This window comes from Mus musculus, chromosome 3 (assembly GCF_000001635.26).
Source record: "Mus musculus strain C57BL/6J chromosome 3, GRCm38.p6 C57BL/6J".
Classification (NCBI taxonomy): domain Eukaryota; kingdom Metazoa; phylum Chordata; class Mammalia; order Rodentia; family Muridae; genus Mus; species Mus musculus.
In genome coordinates this window covers 14,427,675-14,436,462 of record NC_000069.6, presented here as the reverse complement: position 1 = coordinate 14,436,462, position 8,788 = coordinate 14,427,675, and the positions used below count along the sequence as shown (strand labels likewise).

General features: G+C 38.3%; 1 pseudogene; it reads left to right on the top strand.

The window, feature by feature from the left end:
• On the top strand, window positions 1,436-8,180 carry Gm8955 (predicted gene 8955; annotated as a pseudogene).

Here is an 8,788-nt window from a genome sequence, read left to right as displayed (position 1 = left end):
TATTTTAAAAAATAATTTAACAATTCCATATCCTTTAGTTTTGTTTTGTGAACCTTTGAGCTCAGAGTGTACACTGTTTTGTGCTGTACAGGAAATGTAAATTTTGTATTTGAGAGGATATATTTTTAAAATAAAAATTCATTTAAAATATTATAGTTTATAAAGGAAAATATTTAGTAGTATTTACTTTAAAATCACTTTTACGTCAGTTTTACTCTGTGGAATAACCTTTGTTTGTCAGGTAGGAAATCATTACATAGAAATTGCAAATAATATGTGTTAAAATAATCAGATCATCCTTGAAGGTTAACTATGTATGTACATAATACAGCACAATTCTACTGGAAAGAAAAATAACTTGAGAAATACACTTTGTAGTAGGAGACTGAGTCACTGACATCAAAAGGAAAAATACAGGCAGAGGTAAAGATCCAAATACAAATGCCAGGTATAAAGGAAAGTAAAAAGAAAAATTATATCTATGGTGACTTTGTTTTTTAATTTCTTAAAATATAAGCCATAGAACATTACACATATTCCAGAGTCAGGGGTTAGGACATCTATGTATATATGGGTACAGTCTCAGAATTATTCTGTAACAACTGCATTTATTTGACAATTGACCAGTTGTAAAACTGTAGAGTTGAATCTGTATTTAGTTTAAAATTTCCTTGGATCATTTCACCATTTATAGGTTTGCCCACTCATAGAGTAAAATCAATGCTATTGCAGGATAAGTACTTAAGAACACTTTGAAATGTATCATTTACACTGATCACGATTGAATTAATACATATTAGTTCAAAAATCTTTGATCTTCTAGACCTGGAAAATTAAGAAATACAGCTATGTCATAACCAAGTATCCATTCAGAGAACAGTTTTAAACATATATATATATATATCAATTAACCTCAGAGAACAATCATCAAATTACAGAAATAGAAAAAAAAAAAACCCAACGCTGAATTTGTAAAAATCTGGTATGAAGTAAGAGCATTACTATCTTTATCATTTATTCCAGAAATATTCATTAATGATTCCAATATTCAGTAGCCTGTATTTAGGTTAGATAAAATAAGTTCTTATCTTGGAAGCTATTTTTTTACTTTCTAGGTTTGTGCCACTCTATCTCTAAAATGATACTAAATGCATATAACAATGATAGACAGGAAGCAGGGTTACTACTCATGTCAGCTTTCAAATAATGGAGAATCTGGAGTGGGGCATCTTGTTCACTTATACGATGACTAAAGTATAAAGTAAAGACTTCATAGAATTTCTGGCTTTCATTACCCAAAGATAGAATAAGTGAAAAATATCTAAATAAAAAAGCAAACAAAGAAAATAAAGGAAATCCTGGGTAAGAATACATTTTGTTGGTTTTCTGCTCCTCCCTGTTCCAGAGACAGTTGCATCTTCTTGTGCAGTGTCAGCCTCATTCCATAGACAAAATGGTGAAGGTTGGTGTGAACTGATTTGGTCATATTGGGGGCCTGGTTACCAGGGCTGCTGTTTGCTCTCCACATGGCAACGTGGAGATTGTTGCCATCAACGACTCCTTCATTGACCTCAACTACATGGTCTACATGTTCCAGTATGACTCCACCCAAGGCAAGTTCAATGGCACAGTCAAGGCCCAGAATGGGAAACTTGTCATCAATGGGAAGCTCATCACCATCTTCCAGGAGGAAGATCCCACTAACATCAAATGGGGTGATGCTGGTGTTGAGTATGTCATGGAGTCTCCTGGCCTCTTTATCACCATGGAGAAGGCTGGGGCCCACTTGAAGGGTGGAATAAAAAGGGTCATCATCTCTGCCCCTGTCGCAGACCCTCTTGGTTCCTTATCTGCATAAAAGGGTTTTTTTGTTGCAGATGGACAAGGAGTCGGCGAATAAATGACAGACAGAAGCAACACAGGAGATTGTACAGAATCTGAATGTATTGTCACAAAGTGAATACCAGTCTTACATAATACAGAAAATAAAGGGGGGAGGATGTCACAGCAGGCAAAGTACATTGAAGTTACCTGACACAAAACAAAGGAATGACTTCAAAAGGACTACAGGAACCAGGTAATATTTACAGTAAAGATAAAACAGCTCTGCTTAGGGTCAGCTTAATGACAGGTAAGGATTTCACACCCTAGTCACAATTTGTGCTACTTCTTTGAGCCTTGAGAAAGCTAGCACCAGGGGGTTCTGCTCTAGCAGACCTTCTCTTGAATAATGCAGTACCACAGCCCCCCTATTTCCTTGACCTTGATAAATTCCTGTATGAGTGTAACTTTTAAGTATCTGTGGAGAATCTCCATTTGTCAGAAGAATTCACTAACTTGCTTCTAATATGCAATGTAGCCTGCTATACCTGGCTGTAGTGTAGATTACTGTCTCAGTGGGATTCCCTAACTTTTTCATGGTAAATCCAAATATTTGCTAGGCCATTGTGAATTCCCTTGTCTGGGTAAGACTGGCTACTGTCCCAAATAAACACTCTGCAGACCAGCCCTGAGCTCTTCTGGCTCCATTCTTTGTAATGCCTAATTAGTTTCACTGTCTCTACTAGAAGTAAATTTGGATGTTACTGAATAGGTAACCTTCTTACTGAATTCCTACTGAATTCCAAGTTTGTCAGCTTCAATGTCTTTCTAGGACGTTGGAACACTGGCAAAGGCTTAGCTATGTCAGAATTTAAGGTTTAAAGGCACTTATAATAAAATAATACTAAAAGAGAGCACATGGATCCATACACCAGACTAACGCAGGGATAGGGTATGAGTATATGGGTTATGAGAATGCCTGGTTCCAGGAGGTTAAGTTTCCATGAAAGTCTGCCTTGTGAGTGCTTCCAGGCCTTTCGGCCTGCCAAGCAGACTACACTGGAGTGTACATAGCATTCTCCCCCTTTCGTTTTATTTTTCTGCCAAAGTTCCAGAATGTCCCGCTTGTCGTAGCTACAGATCTCAGGTGTACTCTAAAGATGAATGGAAACACAACAATTACTAATAAAATAATGCCAATATTAATAGCAAGCAGGATTATATTTTGAACCCAATCCAGGGGATTCGATGCATTTAGGTTATTTTTTAAATCTCTGGCCAATTCATCAATGTTCCAAGTGTCCAAGTGACTTTTGCTAATATCAGAAATTTCTGCTTTTCTAGCCTTTATATTTGCGATATCCTACGCTATTGCTAAGATCAGTACTTCTAAGACCTTAACCTTTGCCTCCAATTTTTTATCTGTAATATGTTGCTCTGACAAAGCTATGGAAATATTCCTATGCTTATCATTAACAAAATGAGCAGTATACAGCTGCTGATCTAAAGCTGTGGTAGATATTGCAAAAGAAGTAAAAATTGCAATTAAAGCAGCAAATCCTAAAAACTGCCCATTTAAACTTTTCAAAGTTTGCATTCCCGGATTTTTAAACCAAAGATCATTTCCTAACACTAACAGGCAGCAAAACATAAGCAGGTCTCTTTAACAAAATTATAACAGCAGATTCCTTATCTAAATTAGGATCTACACAATTTATTAATTGACAAGAATTACAATGAATATGAAAAGACTTGCTAAGATTGGTGATCTTAACTCTTAAAATTATCTAACAATATAGCATACAGGTAAGGAACACAAGCTTTTACAGCTGTAGGGGAGTTGGCCTGAATAGCCAAAAACAGTGTCTGTGATGAAATCTTGTCCAATACTCTGTAGCAGTCCCTCTGCCTCATGATTCATCATTTTTGGTTTTCCCAAGTTGACACCAGGTCAGCTCTCCTGGTGTAGCCCATGGCGGATACAGGAAGTTACTTCATCTTGTTTGCAAGTGGCTGCTCTCCCTGATTCCTCTTTCTCTGTGCACTCAATACAGCTTTCCTGTCACCAATATCAGGGCACTCAGGAGCTCAAAGGTTAGCCTGTCACATTGGAAGCTTGCATACTCCTGCAGCATTCTGTGGAAAAAAACAGAAACACTCCCTCTCTTTCCCATATTAACTTTCTGTTCCAGGATCATGCCATGTGCCAATAAGTGGATCCTTTTCATAACTAGGAAGCCTGAAAAGGTATTAAATAGTCACATGTGCATATTTTGTTTATTTAGCAATCAGAAATAAGAGTAGCAATTGACTGTTTTCTCTGTCAAAGAATTGCTTTGGGCTCATAACAATAACTAGAATAAGCAGCTAATGTTTGATTACCATTGATCATAATTGATAATAATTGATCACAGAAGTTTCTTCTTTTTGTAAAGCCTTTTTGTTTCTCACCAGTTAATGTGAATCTCACTTGATATCACATAACAAAGGCTTAAGTTCTCCTGAGGTGAGTTTAAGTAAGGTCTTAGCCAATTAACATCTCTTGGAAGCTTTTGAAAATAAAAATTTTGAAGCAAATCAATTTCTCTTTCTTAGATTTTCTATACCACAATTTTCTAGTATAACTAAAACCCTAAATATTAAAAAAGATATTGCCTCTGAATCTTATGGAGCAACAACTACTCCCCAGAACTTTAAAAGCTCATTGTGTGAAAGCAAAGATTTGATGTAAGCTTCCCTTTAGAGGCATTTGCTAATAAAATACTTTCCACTTAGAAAACAATATACACTGAAAGATTCAAACTCTCAGCTTATTGTATTGAAGCAGAGACAATAAAAATTTTTCTTACATAATGTAAAGCTATGTTAGCCATACCTAGAGGCAAAATTTTCCAGTGATCTCCAGTTCACCAGAAGCAAACCCTTTACAGTTATCAGGATGCAAAGGAAAAAACAAACTTTTAAAGTAGGCAAGCCAGATTGTAATGCCTTTATAAATTCTACAGCCTGATTGACTTTTTATAAATTCTGAATTTAAGAATTATTTCAAACATCTGGATAGATCTCCAACAATGTTCTTTTAGCTAAAAAGAAATTCTCCTTGAAAGTAGGCAAGAACTTTCCTAGGCACTGTTTGCAAAACAAAAGAAAGACGCAAGCCCCCCTGAGGCTGCTCTGAGCTTTGTATGGCTGTATGGCCACAGAGAGCTGTATTAGTGCTCTCATAAGATGATTACTCTTGTAATTATCCTAATTATAATATATAGGTGAATTAAAGATCTTAAATTTGCAATCAAACTGCAAGCTACAGTCAATGGAACATTGGCAATTTTAATCATAATTTTTAAGTTTACCTAAAGTATCAGAATCCACAACTTGAAGTTTGTTTTTTTTTTTTTTTTTTTTTTTTTTTTTGTAACTGGGGATGTGTCCTATAATGAGTCCTCAGTTCCAAAATGGGGTTAAGAGACTGCCCCTTTAGTTTTTTGTCTTACTGGCTTCTTTAGTGAGCAGAGTCCCATCTTTATGGGACTTTAATTTCAATCATTCTTCCAAGGTTCTCTCCACCACAGCCTGGACAGAGACCTGGAGAAAGGCCCTTCTTGTCCCAAGAAATTCTTACAATCCTTACTCAGGTGCCCCGGTTTTTTACAACCAAAACATGCAATTCCATAGTTTTTTGCCTTACCCATTTCTTTAGTGAGCGGAGTACCATCTTTATGGGACTTTGATTTACATTCACTTCTCCAGTGCTTTTCTTTGCCACAAGGCGGGCAGGGACCCAAAGCAATGCTCTTCTTGTCTCCTGAGAAATTTTTACAATCTTTTCTCAGGTGCCCCGGTTTTTTACAACTGAAACATGTAATTCCACAAATATTTCTGACATAGGCGCCAAATTTCTCCCCTTACATTGCTGCGGCATAAGCTATCCTCTGAATTACAGCCAGTGAGGCATAACACATGCTTTAATATAATCTTGTTGGGAACCTGTCTTACGGATTGGTCTGATCAGGTCTTAGCACAAGGTATTCGTGTTTTCCCAAGCAAATTGTTTTATTAATATATCAGATCCTTCCAATGGAGGAAGCATTCTACCTGCTCGCTTCCAATCCTCCAATGTCAAGCTTCCCTCCTCTGGAAACCAGGGACTGATTTTTTGACGAAATTATAAAATTCTTGTAATTATTTATCTGAGACCTTTAGGCCTCTGCCAGACAACATGTGTTTAAAGACTGACAGAAACAATCTTTTCCCTTTCGATTCTAATTGCCCCATGATAATACTCGTCCTTAACTGATCTACCTATCAGCCTGTCTGCAGCACTGTTATGATGAGTTCCTATCCTTGCCTGAGAAAATTAAGAAGAGAAAGAAAAATAAGGAAAAAGAAATAAAGACTAACCTGCCCCGGTGTCCCTGTTCGGGCGCCAAACTGCCGCAGACCCTTTTGGTCCCTTGTCTGTGTAGAATGGGTCTCTGGTTGCAGATGGACAAGAAATCGGCGAATAAATGACAGAAAGAGGAAACACAGGAGATTGTATAGAATCTGAATGTATTGTCACAAAGTGAACACCAATCTCACATAATACAGAAAACAAAGGGGGTAGGATGTCACAGAAGTCAAAGTACATTGAAGTTACCTGACACAAAACGAAGGAATGACTTCAAAAGGACTTACAGGAACCAGGTAATATTTACAGTAAAGGTAAAACAGCTCTACTTAGGGTCAGCTAATGACAGGTAAGGATTGTACACCCTAGTCACAATTTGTGCTACTCCTTTAAGCCTTGTGAAAGCTAGCACCAGGGGGTTCTGCTCTAGAAGATCTTCTCGTGAATAATGCAGTACCACAGCCCCCCTATTTCCTAGGCCTTGATAAATTCCTGTATGAGTGTAACTTTTAAGTATCTGTGGAGAATCTCCATTTGTCAGAAGAATTCACTAACTTGCTTCTAATATGCAATGTAGCCTGCTATACCTGGCTGTAGTGTAGATTCCTGTCTCAGTGGGATTCCCTAACTTTTTCATGGTAAATCCAAATATTTGCTAGGCCATTGTGAATTCCCTTGTCTGGGTAAGACTGGCTACTGTCCCAAGTAAACACTCTGCAGACCAGCCCTGGTCTTTTCTGGCTCCATTCTTTGTAATGCCTAGTTAGTTTCACTGTCTCTACTAGAAGTAAATTTGGATGTTACTGAATAGGTAGCCTTCTTACTGAATTCCTACTGAATTCCAAGTTTGTCAGCTTCAAGGTCTTTCTAGGACATTGGAACACTGACAAAGGCTTAGCTATGTCAGAATTCAAGGTTTAAAGGCACTTATAATAAAATAATACTAAAAGAGAGCACATGGATCCATACACCAGACTAACGTGGGGATAGGGTATGAGTATATGGGTTATGAGAATGCCTGGTTCCAGGAGGTTAAGTTTCCATGAAACTCTTTGCCTTGTGAGTGCTTCCAGGCCTCTCGGCCTGCCAAGCAGACTACACTGGAGTGTGCATAGCATTCCCCTTTTGCCGATGCTCCCATGTTTGTAATGGGTGTGAACCACAAGAAATATGACAACTCATTCAAGATTGTCAGAAATGAATCCTGTATCACCAACTGCTTATCATCCCTCCCCCCAAGGTCACCCATGAGAACTTTGACATCTCAGAAGGGTTCATGACCACGGTCCATGACTTTACTACCACTCAGCAGACTGTGGATGTCCCCTCTGGAAAGCTGTGGTGTGATGACCATGGTGCTGCCCAGAATATCATCTCTGTATCCACTGGTGCTGCCAAGTGTTTGGACAAGGTCATCCCAGAGCTGAACGGGAAGCTCACTGGCATGGCCTTCTGTGTTCCTATCCCCAGTGTATCTGTTGTGGATCTGACATGCAACCTGGAGAAACCTGCCAATTTTAAGACATCAAGAAGGTAGTGAAGCAGGATCTGATGGTCCACTGAAGTGCATACTGGGCTACACTGAGGACTAGGTTGTCTCCTGTGACTTCAACAGCAAGTCCCGCTCTTCCATCTTTGATGTTGGGGCTGGCACAGTTCTCAAAGTAAACTTTGTGAAGATCATTTCTTGGTATGACAATGAATATGGCTACATCCAAAGGGTGGTGGACCTCTTGGCCTACATGGCCTTTAAGGAGTAAGAAAACCTGGGCCACCCACCCCAACAAGGACACTAAGAGTAAGAGAGTGGCCCTCAGTTGCTGAGGCATCCCTAGTCTCACTTGCCCTCCCCCGCAACGCTGTGCATCTTCCTCACAATTTCAATCCCAGAACCCCATAATAACAGGAGGGGCCCAGTGAGCCGTCCATACTCTCTTGAATACCATCAATAAAGGTTGCTGCACCCACACAGACACAAAAAGAGTACATTTTGTTTACAAAAATGCATGTCACTCAGTGTTCTGTGGATTCTGAGGGCAGCTATCACAAGGCCAAAGCAAATAATTTATTCTCGCCAGGCACACATATTCTTGATACTGAGAAGAATATGTTACTGAGAAAGTAAATAAACCCACAATGAATTCATAATTGACAGTATTCATCACAATTTGCATATAAATAGGCTTTGAAATAATAATATCTAGCTCTACTTTTATGATAAGGTAATTTATGTGAACCCTACAGCTGTTTTGAACATAAATATATTGTTATGGTAGATGTGTGTACCTATGCATGCTTGTTACTCATTCAAATTCTGCACAGTTTTCAGTATGATGTCTTAAAATAAGAGCTTATTTTTGTTGTTGTTTGATTGCTTACATATTTCATTTTGCACCTGTGCACCGATCTTCCTGGCAAATTTGTTTGAATTCTCATTATATTCTGGTCACAAGGAATCTACGCCTCGGATTTGTGATACATTTCCCCAGTGGAAGGGATACTTATAATTTAGTGGTAAAGCACTTGCCTAGCATGTGTATATCACTACAATCAGTCCTTGATATCAACAACAACAAC